The sequence below is a fragment of the Artibeus jamaicensis genome, unplaced genomic scaffold (assembly GCF_021234435.1).
Source record: "Artibeus jamaicensis isolate MK-2021 breed Jamaican fruit bat unplaced genomic scaffold, CSHL_Jam_final contig_402, whole genome shotgun sequence".
NCBI classification, from domain to species: domain Eukaryota; kingdom Metazoa; phylum Chordata; class Mammalia; order Chiroptera; family Phyllostomidae; genus Artibeus; species Artibeus jamaicensis.
In genome coordinates, this window is record NW_026521818.1 from 9,739,594 (window position 1) to 9,762,252 (window position 22,659).

The window sequence follows — 22,659 nt, forward strand, 5'->3', positions numbered from 1 at the left end:
TAACAAACTGCTAACTTACGCTTTTTAGAATGCCATTTAATATAAGATACCTATGTCTCTCTTTTTCAGCCAAAAAAGGGAGCATTAACAAGCCCAGTGTGTTGCATTACAACTTATAATTTTACAGACATAGCTGGGCCTTCATTTTTTTTAGTTGAAAAGTGCAGCACATTAATTAATTTGCCGTATCTTGAAAATTAGAGAGGGAGGGAGAGCTGAAAGAGTAGCCTAAGTAATTTCATATCTTCAGCTCTGATGTGTAGATTAAAATTAAACTTTAAATGATTACTTGTTCAAAAGGGTGACCCATTACCAGGAGACATAATCATGTGTTTACAGACAGGTTAAAAGCAACCCTTTGTTCATTCATTTATTCATGCATTCTGCAGTTCTTCCATTTCTGGAGAATCTGATCCCAAAGTGAAGAAGCTCTGAGGTGCCCTTATTTGCTTCTCATGGTTCCTGCTTCAGTAAAACATTAAAGAGGTGAAATCAATAATAAGAGTTAAGTAAAACACACAGCAGACACTAGTCAGCTATTACATTTTGGATGAGAAAATATATGGAGAAGAGGAAGTGGCAACATGTACCAAGGACTCACGAGCAGTATTATAGGATTATACAGAGCATATTATCTTAGAGAGTTCGCGGCACACAGTGGAAGGATAATGGAGACTCAAAGGGCTGATTCTCATTTCTTTAGAAAGCTCTGGAAATATATGCGTACTTTTATAGATTATTGTTCTTGACATGTCAAATGAACCTCTATCCTTCCCCAATTACATTCATTTTTGCACAAATGTTCTACAAGCTAGTAAGACAGAGTCCTGCTATTTGATTATATTTCCCAATTGTATCTTTTTCCATCTTAAGATTGCATAGGTCAGATGCAACATTCTGAACCCCGGAAGCTGGCAGGAAGAGCACTGCCTGCAGAAGAAATCTCTTATGCAATTCAGTGGCTTCTCCTAATGCTTACACACAGTCAGGGGCATGGCTGAGATGGGTTATTGAAATATCTCCAGGTTTACAGTAGGGCTCTAGCCAGGAAAAATAGCTATTTTACGTGTCTTTCTATCATCATACCATCTGGTTGTTAACATGTACATCACATGGGTGAGTGTTCTGGCTGTACTGGTTAAACTTGGTGAGTTCACATGAACATGTGACAGTTTTCTTCAACTGGGCTTTTGATATATTATCCCCTTCCTACACGACTTTGGGCTCTAACCACTGTAGATATAGAGACACTCTATTTTCTTGTTGAAGTGAACACTTCGTGGATAGAACCCAGATCGGTCTCGCCGCCACTTTCCATCCTGCAGAGCACGGGCTGGGTCTCCCCACTGAGACCACAGCCGTGCAGACTTGCACCAGCCAGCAGAACAGAAATGGACCAGAACTCTCCCGAGTTTCAAAACCCTGAGCTGGCTGCACTGCTGATATTAAAGAGGTTATTTAACTAATCTTTGAAACTTTAAAAGTGCTACCTAAAAGTATTTTTAAGCATCTGCAAACAGTTGTTGGTTTCTCTCTCTGTGGCTGTGCTTATACAGAGTAAAGCAGCTACCCAGAAGGTAGATAATGGGAAGACTGTCAATATGAGGATTGGAAACAATGGAATTTAGTTCAGAAGTAAGCTTATCATGCCTGAATCTTTCATCTAATTGTCTCAGCCTTCCACTATTCTTAGCCTGAAGAGAAATGCCCTTTGTAAAATACACCATTACTATACAGTTATAATCCTATTCTTTCCCAACCCACAAAATTAGTGTAAAACCTTAAGAAAATTCTTAATTTTAATAGGCCTCTGTTGGTGAATTTATCAGATCTATATGGGTTCATCTAAAATTAATTAAGCAACAGTACTGTGAGTCAGATGGGCAGGAATCGTGTTGACTTGCTACACACTCAGAGCCCGGACAAAAATTCCCTGTGTTGTGATTGTTCAGACCAAACTGAACGATAGAGCTGTGATGCAAACGCTGTTGTGTCTCGACTGCCGAGAGTGAATCGAACCTTTCAGGGGTCTGACTGGCCAGGAAACTAGCTTTCAGGTGGTCCAGATTGAGGACCAAACGAAGGGGGCTAAAAAGGGGCCTGTTTGAAGATCCTGTGACTGCATGTGTTGATCATTGTCTTTAAAATATCAAACATTTTCAATAACTGGAGCTTTCACTCTGCCCCCTCACACCTTTGTCATATGGCAGGTCATTGTGACAGCAAAGCCAAGGGAATGTCACTAGGACTGGAAATGATCATCACGTCAGAGAATGACATCACATCACCACATCTTATTTCCGACTCATCAGATTAATTTTACAAGAGCCACTAGGACTGGCTTCCCAAGCAGGGTACCACTCACGCTGATCTCAAACTAGTTCTGTTCTCTGCCTGAGAAGTACCCCAAGTCCTTCTCTGTAAAATTTTACTTAGATTCAGACAAAAAAAAATCAGAGACCTGGCTTTGCTAGCCAACATTACACATGCCAACATTCTGGGCGGGCAGTGGCTGCCCAAGGCAGAGGGCTGGCCTTCTCCAGCTGGAAACATTCCCACCGCTTTCCGTTGTCTGAGGAAGCCTTTCTCACCCCCTTGACCTTACTGCCTGACCCCTAAAGGCTCTGAGGGCAACCTTCCTGCCACTCAGGAAAAGCATATCACCATCGCTGCCTGAGGTGTCCTGCTCGTCTTTGCCATCATGTGCAGGTTGCTGTGTGTCAGTCTTAGCAGGTGAATCTGGTGGGACCCAATGCCTGTGCACACAGATGAATGGGCGTTGCTTGTTTTAAAGACCCAGTTGGGCTGCTCCACACTGTCTGCATGTCCAGCTGCAGCAAATAGTTCATCAGTGCACTTGGACTTGGACTTAACTGTGTCATTATAATTTGTGTCTGACTTGGTACAACAACAGCATCTTCCAGAATATTGGCATCCAATGAACATTTTAATAATAAGTAGTAAAATGATGAGAAAAATTGTTTACCTGTGAACTAGCAAATACAAAATGCTCTTGATAAGTGTGGCTTAGAAAGAAAAAGGAAATGATAGCAGCGGCACTTTTTCTGTTAGAAAAATCAATACCATGTTTCAGTAACTCTCTTAAAAAGCACATTTCTACAGCCATCACAGGAAGTTTTAAAGGTAATCAGTAATTCACACTGCCATTAATAGAAAGAAGAGGACGATATTAGTGTGACCCTGGGCAAGTTACCTAGCCTCACTGGCTCCTACTTTGCTCACCTGGTACATTGAAGATATGTGTAAAATGTAAAAAAAAAAAGCCTCTGAAACCCCTCCAGGCTCTGAGATTATAAAATTCTTGGTGACTGTGCCCCCAATGAACAAGGGAATGGGTATGTGACAGTAATTAGGGAGGACAGTGCATGGAGTGACCCTGAGCCATTGTAACTCATTTCCAAGGCCAGGGGTACCACTTGGAGGTGCAGGGTTGGGCAGGGGGACTAGGGGCTGGAGCGGAACGAGGCCCGGAGCTCCACGTGTGGGGCATGGAGTTGGGCTCTGGTGGCGGCTATCTCAGGCACTCGCTTGAGATTATGGCAGAGGTTGGGCAGTAAAAGCTCTGTGCCCCTGGTGAGTGCTCTTTCTGAAGAGAACAGGGCTGATTTTTTCTGCATTTCTCCCTGCTTGCCCCCTAAACTGCATTTGGTTTGGAAACTAGGGGTCATCAGTGTGTCAGTTAGTGGCACTGTGTGCGGCAAACATGAGGGGTGCAATAGGCCCACTGCAGTGTTGCCGTTGGGGGGCCGCTCTCGGCACAGCAGGGACGTGGGGAAGGTCCCTCAAGCTGGAGCAGAGACGTCCCAGTACGGTGAACACTGCCTTTGTTTCGCCATCGCAGACTTCAAGTCCCGCAAGTAGTTCTGACCGGGCCAAAGAGACTGCTGTGGTTACCGTTTACTCACATTCTGAGTTTAGTTGGGCTTTACACTAAGGGGAACATTTTCATTCTTATTGTTCCAGCTTTCTGACCTCCTCATCTTTGCCTTTCCAGTGTGACTGTCTTTAAAAATCTCAATTGAAATTGGTTTAAAAGCTCCTACATGAAATCAAACTATTGCTAATAAATACAGGGGAGCAGTGGGTAAAAACATGGGGTTCGAATTCCTCGGTTCTGCGGACTAGCTGGGACGGGGGGCAAAATGCTCAAACTTCCTGAGCCTCAGTTTCCACTTCTGGAGTGGGTAGAGTTATCTCCAGATTGTTAGTGAGACAGTGTGCACAAAAACTGTAGCCCTCAAACAATGTTTGTCAGTTGAGATATTAAAAATTGCCCTGTAGTAACTTTTCCTGGAATTCCTTAAGAAGTTTCAGGTAGGCCCCAGGTCAGTAACTGGTGTTTTACTTCTTCAGTGGAGAAGCCCTCCCCACTTCTCCTTCCCTCCCTTCCTCCTGGAGGTCACCAGCTTCCTCTCTCTGGAGGCGGACAGCTGGAGAGGAAGGAGAGTCTTTCTCAGCATGGCGTAACTCATGCTGTGTGATTTCAGAAGCAGGGATCCCAGTGCTCACATGAATGCAAAGGGCAACAGTGATTTGGGAAATGGACAATGGATAGGATGGAAGTGAGGTTTACTGAGCACCTTCTGCATATGAGGTACATAAGCATATTGCTTTATGTAACATCATAGCAACTGGGGAGACAGGCCTTATCATCTCCATTTGCACACAAGGAAACTGAGGCTCAGAACGGCTAAACAACACATCCAGACAGTACACGGTCAGTATCTGCAGCACATCCATAGAAAGGGAAAGCCAGTATGCAAACCTAGGTCTGTGACGCCACATTTACATCCTTTCCCATACATCAGAGAGCAGGGAGCAAAAAGAAGGTTGGAAAGAGATGCTAGCATAAATGGGAACTGCTTTTAAGGTAACAGTTGAATACATGAATACAGGTTGATGCATCTGTGTTTACGTGGACAGAGTAGCTGAACGTCCCTAATGGCTTCAGTAATAAAAGTCTAGGAAAGGAGTGCACAGTGGCTTACAACCATGTAGGCGTGCAAGGCTCATTCCACTTTATGGCCCTGTGAGTGCAGGCTTCAGGTGATTGCAAAGATGCAAACACTTTTCAACCGCAGTTTTAGGAGGAATTGATTATCCTGTGATACCACTGTGTTAAGTGAAACCATTGGCCCGCTTACAGCCTCCTTAATATTAATATTTTAAAGTCAATACACCATGGAGAATAGTGTCTGTTATGAAGGCTAAGAACAAGGCTGCCTGCTTCACTCGCTGATACGATAAACCGATTTGGACACTCCTGAAATTGGTGTAAGAAACCTCTGCCCAGAGAGAGGAGGGGAGAGCAGGTGTTTGTGCAAAAAATCCAGCGTGCCGAATGTCGGAGACCTGTCTTGTAGAGATCTGAACGCCAGATTATTCTCACAAAGGGACATTTTGAGAATCAGAGTGTTTGGACAGCCGGTGTCCTTCCCTGACCTAGACAGCTCTTTTCCAGGGCTGTAGCATTAAGAGGACGCATAGCGGGGCCACAGAAGACTTCGCAAATGGAATTCGAAACAACTCGGACCCACTGATTTTGGTTGAAACCTTCACTGCATACCCAGTCTACAGGGACCATGCTGGCCGACTCTTTGGTGATATTGCATTAAGATACAAGGTTCATGCAAATGAGAAAAATAGCTCTAGCCTCTTCATAAAGCATCTAGTCTTTCTCTCCTCCCCTTCTCAGCCATTCGCAGAAACATAGAAAGACCCATTTCGGAGGAAAGGGAAATGCCACGGGCCTTAACTTCGACATGTTTTGGAGACTGGTGATGATGTTCAATGGGGTATAATAATAAATATCGACTAATCGACTGTGTATAATTGATGTTCCATTTTAGATCTGAAACACTATCACAAAGGGGCAAGAAAACGGCTGTGAGTTTAGAAGTATATTTAGACAGAACAGTTTTGGAAAAATTAAAGTTGGTTATAAACCTGTTATCATTTGAAGGGAGAAGGCAAGTTTTGTGTTTCAGGTGATTCTTTGTTATAACAGTTTTCTTTCTATCAACCCCGCCCCCCACCCACCATGCACAGGCATGCACAGGCATGCACAGACTCCTGAGTCAGTGCATTTAAGGCACGCTGCTCCAGTGTCTCAGATACACTCTAATGACTCTTCAGGGCTCTGCAGTTCTAGTCCTGATCTTAGCAGACCCGAAAATGCTATGGCAAAAACTATCTTGATCTCAATGGGCTGGCAATGACCCCTCCCCCGTTTACCAACATCACATCCCAGCTTTTCGCCACTTCCATCTTTTTCAACTTCTGTCATTGGCTGAACTCAAACATCTGCTCCAGAGGCAGAGCCAGATACCCTCTTTATTTTACCATTAGGAAAACTGAGGCCCTGAGGAGTCAGGTCACTTATAAAATGTGGCACAGTTCAAAAGTGGCAAAGCTAAGCAGCAACTGAGAACGCCCGACTCCTCCACCAAGCTCTGTCCCCACATTGTGCTGCTTTCAGAAAGGAAGCCAAAACTCATTCATTTCTCCTTGGCCTGCTGCCTGATGCTCATTACTTCCATTGCCTGATTTCCATCTTACTGATTCCCTGTTTTCTGCTGGGAGCCAGCTCTGTGCTAGACGCTAATACAGAGATGGGAGTAAAAGGTCCCGCGAGCCCCTCCCCACCCCCGTGGGGCCTCACCGTTTAGTAGGTGGGCCTGACATGCTCATCGTCTCAAAATAGAACGTGAACAGACAACAATAACTTTTCAAGACGACATTAAAGTTCCGTAGGGAAGAACACTGCCTGGAGGTGAAGGTATTGCTGAGTTAAGTGGGCGGGATGATCAGTGAAGGGCTCTGGTTGGAGAAAGCCTTGGCGGACCACATGCTGGTTTGCTGTGGACCGTGGGGTTCGGAGGGGCAGGTGGGATCGAGACATTTTGGGTAGAAGGACGAGCTCCAGAGAGCAGATTGTTACAATAAACAACTCCATGCCAACCGGATTTTCAGAAAGTCAAATTGGACCATTTCGCTCTGCCTAAAAAATTTCAAGTTACTTGTCTAATGTAAAGGATGTATTTTTTCACTTCATCTAAAGTTTGTTTTAATAATTATAGCAAAATAAAGATTGTGTCTGATTACTTCTTCCTTCTAAGAATATGGCAGAAGAAATGGGGGTGGGGCAGAAATGTGGAGTAAAATCTCAGAATTTTCATTCACTCATTCATTTCAGATGCTATTTGAGTGACTGTCACATTCCTCTAAGTTTCTGTTCATTTGTAACTTCATTAAAATGAAACAAAGAGCAAACATAACATTCCTAAATTGAAGGCACTTTCCCGCAACCCTTAGACATTTTAGAGTGACTTTAACTAGACATCTTAGTGACTGGAGTTTTCCATGAACCTTTGTCAAAATCCTAAACTGATTTTAACTAAAATAGAGCAGTCACCGGCCTTTGACAGGCTGCTTCTCCCTGATCACTTCTCCTCTGTGTGTGTTCAGTGTAGTTAATAGAAAACAGAGTCTCCGAAGTCATAACTCTCACCGTCCTGCTCCTCGCTTACTGCGGGATTGCTCAGGCTGAGCAGGCTGCAGGGGCGTGCTCCTCCCCATTCTGGAATTGAAGTCAACCTCAGACTTGGCTCGGAGAGAAGTAAAAACAACCTGCAAATCTCTCCTCCTTGGAGCGCTGAGTAACAGCCTAAAATAACAATATCACCAATCAAAGATGATTGGAAGTTTGAATGAACCCTACAAACTCTTACTGCTTTTTTGGTAACAAGTCTCAACATCAGGATGTGAAAAACATTTCCTTGAACTAATCCTTTTGTATCAAGTTCTCTCTTGTTCCCTGCACGCCATTTTTCATTGCATTTCTTGTCTCTTTCAATGAGCTCTGATGCTCCCCCCAGTATGCTGAAAGCTAAAAATAGAGTTTAAATTGGACTACAAGCTTCTAATTTTGTATCAGGAGACATAATATCATTGTAGGATCTGCTCCATAACAAAGCATGAGACTGCTGACTGGTGCTTATCTTCAGTAAAATACCGATAAACTCGGCGGATTATTGTCTGTACATCTAATCACAGCCTGAACAAAAATGAGCTGGAAGCATTTTTCTTACATTCTTTAGGAAGCGTATTTTATTTATTAAAGGGGGGGCTGCTTTATGCCCTGATGAACCAGATAAAAATTTCAAATCCACACATTTAAACCTATTCAAATTTATTATTGAGTTTGGTAGGTATTGCTAAGCTTTTCTGAAATTAATATCTTTATTAGATTTGTGTTGTTTACACATAAGGAGCTACTCATGAGTCAGGCTGGATTTACTGGAAGCAGCTATGGGTTTGAACGAGGGTGGAGAGAGCATCTCCCCAATCAGTCAGATCTAGGGATAACTCTCGCTAAAATGTTCGTTTGTTTTCCATGTGAAATCCTACCCTCAAAATTAATAACTTTTCCAAACATCCTGAAACTATGCTTCCTTAAGGCCAATGAGGGTAAGCTCCAGGAAATGATGGGTTTGTTTAAATATCTCTACCACTTAATGACTTGATTCCCTACATAGGTGACTTAAAGGTCACTGTACAGAAACAGATTTAAAGACCCATTCATAGCGGTGAAGGTGGTCAGCGTCTGGATGAATTATTTTGGTGGTAGCAGTGGTTTTTCATTTAATCTGCCTCACGTCTCCTTAAGTTTAAAAGAAAAACAAGATTCGTTTTTATCTCTTCCTTCTAAATGTGGATGAAGCAAATCGGTTTTGGGAATACAGGTCCACAGTTCCTCATTTGCAATCACAAAAACCAAAAGCAAACCTCCAAACCTGAAAATCAAAAGTTTTTTCTATTCATAAAACTTGACTTGAATGGGGCGTGAGACCATTTATAGTCTTCTTTTTAATCTCTTATTTATATACAACTCTTAGGATATTTATACATCTTTATACATTTTGCTGCAAAAATATTAATAGGTTTGATTACTGGGGGCTGCCCCCACAGGGGTACGTGTCCCATGTTGCTCTTCTGAAGTCTGATAAATTTAACTCTCTGAAACACATCTGTTCAAAGAAGAGACTGCAGAACTTTACTCCTCCGTCCCTGAAGAGATTGGAAATGGGATACAAAGGGGAAAGGACAGCCTCTGGTTTTCCTGAACCCAGGAACGCTCTGATTATCCCACACTGCATCTCAGGATTCTTACAGAATTTAAAAACTGTGATCTGATTTTATTTTTAACATGTGTATCATATTATCCTTTACTTGCGAGAATAATTCAGAGACTAGGACTTGCTGTCTGAGTCATCTAGTCTTAATTTCCTGTTTTGTGCTTGTCATAGCAGGGCTCAGGCCCCTGTCCGTACCAGGAACTGACAAGGACACGCTTCTACAGGATGAAAAATGCTCACTAGTAGAGGTGATGCTGGTGGAGATGGTCTCACGCCTCTCGTGGGTGAGCAGTGAAATCCAGCAACAGCACAGCGACTGCCTCACCCAGAGTAGCAACCCCAGCCCGAGGGCACTTCATTTCTCCTCCTGACAGCCAGCTGCAGGTGGATCAGCCCCCCTCCTCTCTCTGTGGTACAGGTGTTGATGCCACGGGTTTTCTGTGCATTCATGGTAGTGGTTTCTCCAAAGGAAAGTCCATAATGTCTGCAGCCTATAATCTTTCTCTTCCCTAAGAAGTGAGCCTGGGAATGGTTTTTTCCAGCCCCCATTCTCAGAGGAAGATCGTCACCTGGCAGTGCCTGCCCCTGCTTTGTTATAAGTACATGCCTTTCATTTTCAAATACCTGCAACTTTCTTTTCATAGTTAATCCTAGAAAGTTGAAGGACTAATTAATAAAATGAAGGATTTGTAAGTCCAGACTAATGTGGGAAGGCAGCTGTTACCTTGGGGGCGGCAGAGGAGGGGGGCCTACCGTCTTCCCCTCCTCTCTGAGGGGCCTCTCCACACACCGCCCCTGCCGCATTTCTCACAAAGCAGACACAGGCATCAGGCATAATGGCAGCCAGTTCTCACTCTCAGATAAAATGCAGGCAGGTGGTTAGGAGCAGCAATCCAAATTATCTGGAGGGAAAACAGTGCATGGATATTACCAATTAACCCCTAAATCTAAAAATAAATAAATTAATAAATCACAGTCCCCCTAATAGCATAGCAGGCAATCACTGTAATTACAGTCTCTGCAAGAGAGACCAGAATCAGGAGAAAGTGAAATTATCCGATAAGCTTGAGTGTGACAGGCAGAAGCCAAATCAAAGTGCTGAGGGTCAGATGAATGAGAGGCAACAGATCAGAGAGAAAGTGAGTGTGAGACCTGAGCCCAGGCCAGCGGCGGTGCCCAGGCAGCTGGCTACAGCGGGAGAGCACAAAGGTCTCTGCACGCATGTACTTGCCCTTCTTGGGGAAGAAATGGAGGCCCTTGGGGAGGAAAGGCACAAATCGTTCTGAAAGCCACTCATCGCCTGGTGCCGGAAAGCCCAGAAGTCCATCTGGGTCACGCAGGCTTTCACTGGGAAGGACAAGAAGGATGCGAAGGTCTGCACAGCAAGTTGGAAAAGGCACAGCCAGGGACCACGTGGAGAGGGGATGATGCATGAACTCCTTTTCAGATGGCACAGGCCCCAGCGACGCTCTTCCTGCTCAGTGAACATAGTCTCCATCACTCCACAGAGCAGAAAGAGAAAAGCCATTCTGAACTGTTATGCAAGAATAAGCAGATGTGTTCTTCACGCACCTATTTAATCAGCCCTTGCCAGCAACACTAAGATGTGAAAGAAGGCTGAGACTCGCCCGGAATCTTCAACGAGCAGAGAGTGGGACGCTGCGCGCACCTGAGCAGGGCCGCCCGAGCCCGGGCACCGCTTCGCCACCGGAAAGCCAGGGAGCTAAGAACGCCTCCTCCTCCAGCTCACGAAAGGTGGATTTGAAGGTTAAGCATTGTTGGTAATTTTTCCCTTTTTGGCAAGTAATTTTATTCAAAAGGACCATTGCTTTTGCACATCATGAGTTATTACTACTCTGATGTTTGGCAGTTACCAGTAAGAACATGAGGCATGAGAAAATTTTGAACAAGTGTGTGAGCAGTGACAGAGAACTTAATTTTCAATAAAATAAGAAACAGGCTTTGTTAGTAGTTTGCCTTCACTCATCCATTCACTCACCCAAGAAATGGCTGAGTCCAGTAAGGGCAAGCAGGCGGCACCGCACTGAGACAGTGCGGGATCCCGGGCCGTGGCCTTGTCAGGGGGTCTGCGCCTGTGGAGAGCCCCCAGACCACTGTGGGACATGGTATACGAGCAGCTAGCTATGACACAGTAGGGAGCAATGTCAACATAACACATCAAAGGACATACTCTGGGAGTTCAGAGGATTGAGAGATAACGTCCAGATCTGGAATCTACAACCCAAACGCATGTCAGATCTGCCCACTTCTCTACGCGCGACCCGCTACCTGTGATGGTCCCACCCTTCATCAGCGCCCGCGTGGATAACCGGTAGCTTCCTGAAGAGTTTCCCTAACTCCACTTGGCCCTCCTGCCATTTAATCTCCCCAGAGCACCTGTTGGTCTTTTTAGAAACATAGACCAGATCATGTCCTCTCTTGAGGAAACTCTCTAGTGGCTTCTTACTGCATTTACAACAAAGTTGAAACCTGCTGTCCTGGGTGCAAAATGCGCCAACTCCTTCATGCCCCTCTTTGTTACCATCCACCATTCCCCTCTGTTCCAGCCCCGCAGCCTGGCCTCCCCGAGACGCACTCACTCCCGCCTCGTGGACTCCTGCTCCCTCTACTTGGCATGGTCCTGGTCTTCACACAGCTGGCTCACTTTTGTCATTCAGAATGTAGTTAAAACGCCACTTCCTTGAACAGGCCTTCCCTGACCCACAAAGCAACCCAATGCTCTTTTTTCTTTTTCATCACTTTATTCTCAATTTCTGTAATGAATTTGTCACTTGTTGGCATTTCCATATGTATATTCTTGTTTGCTTTTGTCTGCCCCCCACCCCCGCCCCATCAGAATGTTAGCTTCGCATGGGCAAGTTGTCTTGTTCATCACTGCATCTCCATGTTCTGGAACAAAGCTTACTACACGGTGAATTCCCAACAAATACTGAATAATGAATAAGTGTTACACCAAGAAAGACCATCAGAACAGTTTCCGAATAATCGGGGTTAACCCAGAGAACAGTGGCAATGCAAGGGGCGAGGGCAGGCATTTTCAGATATTTGAAGAGAAACCTGGAAGACCTTTATGAGGGTCACACTAAAATCAATGGGCAGAACTATAAGGAGATAATTTCTGCTAAAAAATGAGGAACTTTCTAGTAGTCCCAGTAACACATACGTGGACTGGCCTGCCTCCTCTGAGGACGGGAGGCTGGAAGAGTTCCGGGGTGGAGGGAAGGTCGTCCACAGGAGTGAGGCACTGGATGTGGGGCGAAACTGGGCAGTGTTCAAGGTTCCGGTGGAGAGCAGGACTGCCCGTGACTGGTGGACACCCTAACAAGTCCTCCCACATGGTGAGAAAACACTGCTTAGTGGAGCAAACCAGAGGTGGGCTAGCACAATCCTGCCACTGACTCAAGCTCTTGCTGGAAGTGGCCTCTACAGTTCTACTGACAAAATAATATGTCTGGAATCAGAGGATTCAAGAGAGACTCCTAGGGCTTTGGCCGGGTCTCATTCATTGAGGATCCCAGTTTGACGGGCTTGGCTAGGTAGTGCTCAGTAGCAAAAAGAGAGACGGTCATAACCAAATGAGCCACAGAGCCTTTTTGGAGAGTGAACATATAGCATACACCCTGTCCTGCCTCTTCTCATCTCTGCAAAGCTCAGAGAAGGTATTCAAACGTGGGGTGCAAAGTCAAGCTCTGGTGTGTGGCCTTCCTGGGGATGAATGTCATCCACTGGCTTGTTACTAAGGCCCAATTGCCAATGACTACAGACCCCAAGAGACTATTTAACTCTGCTCTTGTCTGGAATCCCTTCCCAGTGACTCATAACTTTCTCCTGACGCCACAACAGCTGGGCCGGCCAGCTGGAGAAAGGACGTACAGATGTTGCTGGCTGGAGTTGGAGGGGCTTTGGGGCCCTCATCTGTACAATCAGCCCAGAACGCCTCGGTGGGCTGCAGAGTGTGGGTGTTCCCCACTTTGCAGACAAGACGTGGGTGGGGACGTCTGCTTTGTCAGGGGCTGTCTCTCGTACTTCTGTCTTCGAGCGGAGAGTGCTGTAGCTGCTCTTCTCATGCAACTCAGAGAGAAGTTTTACTTCTTTTGGGACGGTCAAATCCTTGAGCTAGCCCACCTGGAAGAAGGTATGAGTGGTAGTACTCTGGCCAGAATGTACCACCACCCATCCAGAGGTCTGGGCCTACAGGGGACCTCCAATCAGAGAATGCGTGAAAGCCTGAGGAGTCCTAGGAGGGAGAGGGGTGGGGGCAAGGAAGAGACGCTCTTTGTTTCTGAGAAAAGGATTTAAAGCAAAGACATACATTTAGATTCTTTGGTTGTACACCAAAAAATATGAAATATATACATGTAAAGACCTCATTAAAAATGCCTTGCTTGGGCAACATCTTATGCATTGAAGGTCCTCGTTAAATATTTGTTGGTTTTGATTCAAGTGGCTTTGAGTGTTTCTGAGTGCCAGCACACTGAGTGCTACAATGATTGTAAAAGGGGCGTTTTTTTAAATGAATGCTGAACTATAAACCAAGACTGATTCTTTAAAAAGTGTTGTGAATATTTTAAGCCCATTATACAAGCAACTGGTAATACCGGGTGTCTCCAAGGGAGGAGGACTGGAGGTCAGGTGGAGAAAAGAGACTCGTTTTTTACGTTGTACTTTTATGTTTTTTCTGCATGGGTTTAATTTTTGGAACAAGACAAAATGTTTAAAATGGTTTTTAAAAATCTGTGTCTCCAGAGGCAAACCTGGAACTCAGACCTACTGAACTCTGCCAACCCCCACAGCTTCCCCGGGACCCCGCCCCCTCCCAAGATGTCCAGCCATGGGAATGGCGGGAATATAGGATGAGAGTGAGGGAGCTTTGTGGATACCATGGTGTCAGTAGTGATCAGTTTGTCTGTGACGCAGACAGATGTATATGATAGCTGGTAGTTTGTACAATATTACAAACCCGCCTGTGTGCCATATGAATGGCTGCCTCATTTTTTAGCTGTCAGATAAAAATGTAACAGACTCAGAAAGCCAGGGCGCAGTGAAGTCAAATACAAAGATCAGAGGAGCTCGAAGCAAACACCCTTCATATTTTCATTTTATTTTCCATAACCAAGATTCCAGTGCTACGCACGAGAACCTTTTTTCTTCTGTTCACACATTCATTCCTGGGCAGGCTCCTGGCGCCCTGTCGTGGTGTCACCTTCCACGGCAAAGGAAGGACAAAGGCTACTTCTGAAGCATCCCCGCAGTATGTCCCACTTCCTAGAAGCCGAATGGCTATTCCTTTCTGGAATGGTCACCTTAGACTATCCCAGCATGACTGGGCCCAGAGAAGAGGAGACAGTGACTAAGCTGGAGAGAAGACGAGACTTTATCGGTAAAGCGAAGAGGGTTGAGTGCAGAGGCATCTACTGTGTGGGACATGATGGATGGAGAGCATCCTTCACCCTCTGCCAGCACCTCGTTCTGGGAGGCGAGCAACCAGCGAGTGTAACTGGTTTCTCGTCTTTTCACTCGTTCATGCAGTGAACACTGAGCTCCATGCTGCGTGAGGGGCAAAGGCTTCATTCTTCCCAACTCACTTCCCCTTTTTTCCAGAGTCCACCTTGGCCACTTTGAAGTTGCTTCTCTCACCAGCTGGGTCACAGTAGGCTCCTCTTCTTGGGGCTCAAAGTCTCTCACCAGGGTCAGAGACAGGCGTTTCTGATTCCAATTTTAACTCCAACTTGAACCTTGGAGGCAAGTGCTGCCCAGTCGAACATGCGTGTTCTCTTTTCATCACTCCACCAGTACATGCTTCTCTGTCCACCACTAAATGCAAAAAATGTATCACACTGTGAGTATAAACTGGTGGTTTCAGTCTGGCCCACACAGTGGAATCACTCGGAGAGCTTCAGACATCAAGGATGCAGGTGTCCACACCCAGGCTCAAGCCCGCCAGGTGATTCTTGTGAGCAGACAAGCTTGGAAACTGCTGATATAAACACAAGTAGTATCCAAATTACAATCCTAATCCCCTCCATTTCGATGCCTGCAGCTAAAGCCAGGGATAATTAATCATGATTCAAAAAAACTTGTATTTGTGCCAGCTACATGGAGTGGCTTTTAAAACCTCTAAGTTTATTTTGTGCCCACCTACCCTCATGCCAAACCACTAACAAAATATAATTTGATCTGTGAAAAATTACAGGGAGCCATGCAGAAACTTCTTTTCTAGCATATAGCTTACAAAAATATTTTTTAATGTAAACGCAGACAATAGGTATGTTGTGCTTTACGACAGAACTGAAGTAAAGCAGACCTAATTAACCCACCGAGAGGCTGGGAGGACCGCACATGTGAGCGCTGCCTGAGGAAGCCTCACTCGCAGCTTCATCAAAAACGGTTTTCTCCTCCACTGTGCTCTGGTAACGGGGGAAATATAAATTTTGATTACTGATTGCTGCATTGTTAGTAACTGACTATACATCATCAGTAGCTTGGTCACCAGTGTCAGCCCAGACTTAATTATCTCAGCTGAAGTGAAAATAACCCCATGAAAGAACTGTTTTCCAATTAAAGCGGCATAGAATAATGCGATTTGTCTCTCTGGTGATATCCAGTTCATATTCCTTTTCATGCGATTAGTATTGTCTTCTTTTCCTCATTACAAGCTCCAAGTCGTGGACCCTGGGCTCCCTAACAAGAAACACATAAATAGCAGGAGGGCAGCTGTCAGACCTTGAAAAAAAAAGTCATGAACAGTCACCACCAAAAACACAACAGAAATTACAGAGTTTGCAGTAGAAAATGCTGCAGCTAAGGTTAAAGATGCCTTTCAGTGCAACCATTTATTTTCACAGGCTCTTAACCTCCTATAGAATGTGTGTGGTTATGTGTCCACACACACACGCACACACTTAATTTTTAGAAGATATCCTCAGGGGTCAGATAGTCTATGCTTTGTCTTAGCTATTGTTTCCATGACAGGGGAAACATTTTCCACTAGTACAAGAAAAAATGTTTTGACTAAAGACCAAGGCAATTCTGTGCCTTCACTCGTCTTCCTTATCTCATTTGTTTTGACTGCCGTTAGTAAATTCGTCCTCACTGAATGTCTGCCCCTTTGCCTATCTAGGCAATTCTTTACCCCAGGAGCAAGTACAAAAGTTTATCTTCTCGGTGACTAAGTTGACCCTGGCCACTTTGTAAACTCAGGCTGTGAAGTCTGGATTGTTTCCAAAACTATTTACTGAGCATCTACTGTGTGACAGACATGTCTCCTGAGGGAACAAAAGAAATCTCTGCTCTCGGGTTTATATTCCAGTGGGTTCCCATCCCATTTCTTCCCTTAGTGGCCAAGTGGCCCTGGGTTAGTTTTTCAATGTATATGCATTGTTCTCATTCTGAGAAGATGGTGACTGCATTTTGGTGTTTAGCCAAAATTTCATGGACATCTAAATTACTCCTTTGCGGGGAGGGAGGGTTGCGCTTTTTATGAAGTAATTTTAGGACCATGTCGAGGTAAATAGGAGAAACAACTTCTGGTCGCTGGTGTTAGTCATTATCTGCCTGGTTCCTATCTCTCTTCCTATCTCCACTGAAAACACCTCAAAGAGAGGGCCTCTTTCACTTCTACTTATTTTCAGCAATTTAAATTGATCTTTTATTAGTGTCTGTTGATGCGCAAACCACTGTCTCAGGCACTGTGGTGGGAAGAAAAATGAGGGGAAGGCAGGTGTACTGGAACTCGGTGGGAAGCAGCACGCGGGAACCGCGTTGGGGCCTTCTCACCCAGCAGCCCACACACCTTGGTTTCCCTGCCCGCTGCCTGAGATGAACAATGTACACTAGGGTTTTGGTAGCGGGAAGGTTGAGAATTTCTCACAATCAGTTGAGTTTGTAAGAATGGCTCTTCCTTTGCTTTCTTCTCTTCCTCTGATTCCTTGTATCTTGGCACTGTTCTGCACTGGCCCAGGGTTTTTTCCAGTGCTACCACCCCCCGCCACCCCACTTCTCTATCCCATTGTTTTTCTTGCCTTGGGATTCCTACTCTTCCCCTTAACACACTGATTCCAACATTGTCTCCTCAGTGGGGTTTCCCTGATCCCCACTGACAGTTAATCACTAATGTCTCTCCTTTCTTCCACATGAAAGAGCTCTATGATAACAATCAAATTGACATGATTTGTTTACTAATCTGCCCACACCACTAGACAGTGAACCTGGAAAAGACTAACAAATGTCTGATGGATAAACAAACGGATCAATGAATGAAAAACTGAATACACAATCTTCGTCCTCAGAGAATTTACAATTTATGAGAGAGACAGATGTGTCGATAACAAACAGTAAAATAAAGTATCAGTATATATGTGGTACAAGAAAAATGCTACATATTCTCAGTTTTAATTTTTTGAGAAAGGTGTAGATTTACTAACACAGTTCACTTGTAAATGGATTGGAACCTTGAAATGGTTGCTGCAGATTGCACCAGACTTCTTTTTAAAAGGCCTTAGTGCTGGCTGGCCTCAGAAACTATTATGTATACACTCCCTGGTAATGCACAGCAGACTGACACAGCATTTGCCTTTGTACTTGCAAAAAACAGGCTCTTGAAATATACATGAAATGCACGACACTGGTATTCATATAGTAACATGAACACCTCCGTATTCTACGAAACCCCTGACCTAGTTACACTGCTGAAAGCACAGCTTAAGTGCATGTAATGCCCAGCACATGGAAGAAATTGTTATCTCAGGAAAAGTAAATTTTGCATTACCCAAGTTGTGTATTATTAAATCTGTGACCTTAATATTGCATTGGAGTAAATTTTTTATTCAATTGCACGGACAATGAAATAAGAACTGAGAAAGATGTAGTTGGCTCAGATCCCCCTGGGTGTGAAGATGATATTTATTTTATCTACTTCTGACAATAAAGTTTAAATTTTCACTTAAAGCTCCTACCAGCAAAATATCAATTCAAACAGAGGTGAATTCTTCACAGTCATACTTGGCTTTAAACATTTTGTCATCAGAACTGAGTAATTGAACATTTCTTCCCTAATAATGGGTGGAGTTGGATCTTACAAAATGCTAGATAAAGAATATTGAATGTGGCCCAAAGATGATTATTGCCAAATTAAACTAATGGATTTGGGGCTTGCTAAAATAAACTGTTTCTAATGATTTAACACAAGGAAATATATGGGTTTTTAAATTACACGTAGGGAAATATTTAGTACCTAAGAAGTTTGAGGAAGTGATCTTTTATTCCCAATAGACCATGAAAAGTGAAATTATAAATGAGGTTGGAGAAAGAATCTTACGTATCTCCCTCCAAAGAACTGATGCGCTAGCTACGTGCTGGAGAGAGGGCCAGATCCCATACACTGTTTCATGTGTCTTTGTCAAAGCACTTGATTTTAATGAAGTCTAATTATTAGTCTTAAGGTAGAGTTAACAGAATGGCATGAAAGTCAGTAAGAACTTTTAGTTAAAAGTCAACTCAGAGACCACAAAACCTTAGATAAGATTATATTTTTAACATCCAAACAGCTCTCAACTAATCTCTCTATCAGGCTGAAGTCCAACTCAAGTGCCATTAATTTAATAACACTCAAATCTAAACATCAGAAAGAAAAAGCTTATTAAACATGAACAGAGGCAACTTAAGAGTACCCAAAAAAGGGATGGGGGAAGGGAAATGCAGATTTTTCTTTAACAACTCCTTGCAGGATGTACATTGCAGATATAATTTCCTTTAGGTTACGTCATTTAAATGAATCTAGCTGTAAAGCAATTTGCACTTTCAGGATCACTAGAGGTTAAATACCTCATCAACAAATGTGTATCCCTTACTGGGGGCTTCCTTTTCCTTTCTTCATTTCCTTTCTTCACTTTATGTGAAGATCACTACTTTATGTGATTAACATAGCACACAATCTCTTTCTCATTTTCCAACCTCATCCTTTGAAACCAAAAAGTGTGTAACAAGCCTTCCTAAACTTCCTGCCACGTTTCTTGCTTGCTTGCGACTTATAATGTGGATTTCTGGCAGCGCCCAGTTCAAGGAAAACACCCCCACGCGGACCCCAGACCCTGCTGGCCAGCACCTCTTGCCCCTGCACCCCCCCATCCTCATCTGTCTTTACAGTGCAGAGCTGATATTGTAGAAGCAGCTGATTATCTGGAAAGCCAGCTCAGGTAAATTAGTGTAATGAAAAAGATGACTTTGTCCAGGAGTCTACCTTTGACTAGGCTCAAATATCCACTCAGCTAATGAGCCTGTGATAGGATCCTGGCAGAGCTGTCATCGTTCTGCCACTAAAAGCCCGTCCGGAGACCCACATCCTATCTTTCTTTCTGAAAACTAGGCAAAAGCTTAACAGCTGCCAAGCTCCCCAAATGCAAAGAGCAGCAGTTGCCTATCCAAGTTGTGATGGATGGTACAGAAACATGCATGCCTACTTCACAGGTACTCTGGCCTGCAACAAATTAAGGAATAAGCCTTTGTGTTGGGCAGGTAGCCAGCGTATTGTAGGGGACCTCAGTGGCCCTATAATTATATCCAGCCTGATAAGCATCGGTTCTACGGCTGTGAATGGCTGGTACCCAGGGACTTTAATTTCACCGCGCCCCTCCACCAGATAACACCTGGCCCTGTGTCACTTTGTAAAACACGGGGAAGGAGACAAATGAGTTTTTCTTGGACTATGTTAAATTAACTAATGGATTCTGATTGTGACACTGGCATAATAATGAGCTCAGCTCTGCCATGTCCATGGGTGGACATGTGGACAGCGTCTAAGGTGTTGCGAACCTCAGGTATTAAAACAGCAACAAAAACAAAAAGAATCTGGCTGGTGTGAATAAAGAACCTATTTAGTGTGACTAGTGATTAACCAAATACTTTCTATTTCAACTAGTTATTTTAGTATTTTGAGAGACAGCTAGAAGACAGCTGCTGTATGGGCTAAAACTAGGGATTAAGGGAGCAATTTTAATCAGCATTTCCCCCTTTTCTCCCAGTGCTGTGTTTTGTTTCCCTAATCAGAACGTGGTTATGATTCAATGTGGCTGCACATACACACATTTGAATTGAATGTTGTAAATCTTAAGTATCTGAGAATAAAAATAACCACTATTTACATTACTTTTCATTCTAATATAAAAGGGACTGTTGCTTGCAATAATTGGTAAAGGACATTATAATCTGTACAGTGGGGTGATTGTATAAATTCCAGTGTCGTCGCTGTATGGACACTCCCTGTTACTCATGGCCTTCATTTTAATATGTATTTTTCTTTTATTCACTAAAATATTATGGGTTTCATTTTCACACAGCTGAAGAGATAAAGTTCATTCCCATATTCCCATCAGAAGTCTTGTGTGTTCCAGGAAGTTAAAACATTATAATTCAGCTGTTCCATACTGTATTAACTGAAATTTGGCATCCCAGATGTGAATTGCTTTCCAAAAAGCAACAGAATCTTTTTTTTAAAAGAGGAAAACATATTGTACAAGCTTAACTTTTTAAAAAAGATTCATACTGTTTTTTAAAAAAATAAAATTGCATATGGTTTTATTTAAAGCCCCTTGGGCTTCTGAAAATTAAAAACACGTTAATCTAAACTTTTTTACCTTTAAAAACAGGCTACTGAAAAATACAAGACTTGTAGAATCTTTCTTAATCAGTGATCAAAAATACTTGCTTGCCTTTATTTTAGGTGGTGTGTTTTCATAAGGGCTCCCTCTGCCTAAGAGTCATTTATTTTTGCAAAATCACCACATTTTATAGCATGTTTTCCATGCCTCAAGCTCACATCTAACTCTCTGTGTCTCATGACTCGTTTGATCTTCACAACACCTTGAAATACATCCTATTATTAGCCCCGTTTTACAGGTGAGGAGACTGCCTAAGATCACACACTACTAAGTGAGGCAGTCTGGGTTCGATCCCCGAGCGCGCTGGCTCCAAAGCCCACTTTCTTAAGGACGGCGACATGCTCTGCTCTGGGATCACAGGCATTTCCTGAATCAGATTCACTCGGCATTTGTTTAGGCAGTGCCTGCATGCAGGGCATTCTGCTAGAGGTCGGGGCGAGAGTGAGGATGGCAAGGTCTGGAGTAGAGTAAGGAAGGAGCAGAGTTTAAAAAAAAACAAAACAACTTCTACCACAACCTTCCGGGCCAGATGGACATGACTCAAAGACTCTCATATGATGCACTAAATCCTTCCTTTCCAACGGGCCCCTTCCAGTTGTGGGGAACTGTAGGACTCGGAAGTTGGCGTCTCTGAGGCATTTTGGTCCCTCTGGATGGTGTGGCTGTGTGCCCAGGACCATCTTCTTGTGTGAAGGCCCTTTTGTTCCACGGGAGTCATTTTCAAAGGCAACCCTTCTAAAAATACCCCAAATCTGGTAAAAGTCCTCCCTCACCTATGTCACCATGCTTGTTATTTCCCGCAGACTCCAGTGGACATCAATAGCAATGCTTTCGGATGTGGTTGCTTTGAAACCCTGCCTCCTAGCACTCTGTCACACATAAGCCAATTGTTCAAGTGTCATTAGCTGAGACCCAGACAGAGATGACAGGTGTAAACAGTTTATAATTCACAAAGTGCAGGATCAGGTTTCTCCGTGCCCCGTGCCAGCAGCTCACAGACACACCTTCGCCTGGCCCAGCGTGCGCACTGTACACATTCTTACAGGACCATTTTCAAACAAATCCTGGAAAGCGTGGGTTCGGTAATGTTTTGGCCATTTGAGTCCTTTTAACTGTTCGTTCAAGCTATGCAAAGACACTAGTTCATTTCGAACTTAACATTTGCAAAATGTCCTGTGCAGCTAGATAATCACATGTGCCTCAGAAACTCTGAATGCACTGCCTTTCTGCTCTGTGCTGCAGATCCCCCCTCCCCCCCTTTTTCAGCCCATGGTGCTGGTGTGCATTCGAGATGGCAGGTCTGAAACGGTTAGTCTTTGAGGAGGCCTGCCATTGTTGCTCTGTGCACAGATGCCGGATTTCTGACACCTTTTTAGTCTGTCCTACTTAGCTGCCTTCTGTATTTTTCAGTGCTGACATGTTTCAGTAAAACTTGGACTAACTGGAATACTGGGGGAGGGAGGATCTGGCTGAATGATGTCCTGGTTAAACTGAAAGTTATTTAGAAAGCCCTTGCTGTTGAAAATCTTTCCAAAGTACAGCAGCCCATTTTTCCCTGGAGTGGGGCTGCACTGATGGAGAAAAATTGTACCTAGCTGTTTGGAAGGGCTTTGAAACAAATTTAGCAAAGCTGCTAACTGCTCTTCAGTCCTTCCTCTTGCGTGAAAGCAGCCCCCCTCTGGCTTGATGAGGCAGCTAGAATTCCAGACCCTTACTATGCCCCCCCCCCCCAGTCAGAGGCCCAACTTCCTAGCAGGCAGACAAAACAGAAGCCAGGAGGCCATCCGCCCTCACCTTTTCCTCCACCCCCAGGCTTCACTCCCTCC

General features: G+C 44.1%; 1 protein-coding gene across 5 annotated transcripts in view; it reads right to left on the bottom strand.

Moving 5' to 3' along the window:
• SEMA6A (semaphorin 6A) overlaps positions 1-22,659 on the bottom strand; it is a 125,012-nt gene that overhangs the window by 61,381 nt on the left and 40,972 nt on the right. The window lies entirely within an intron of this gene.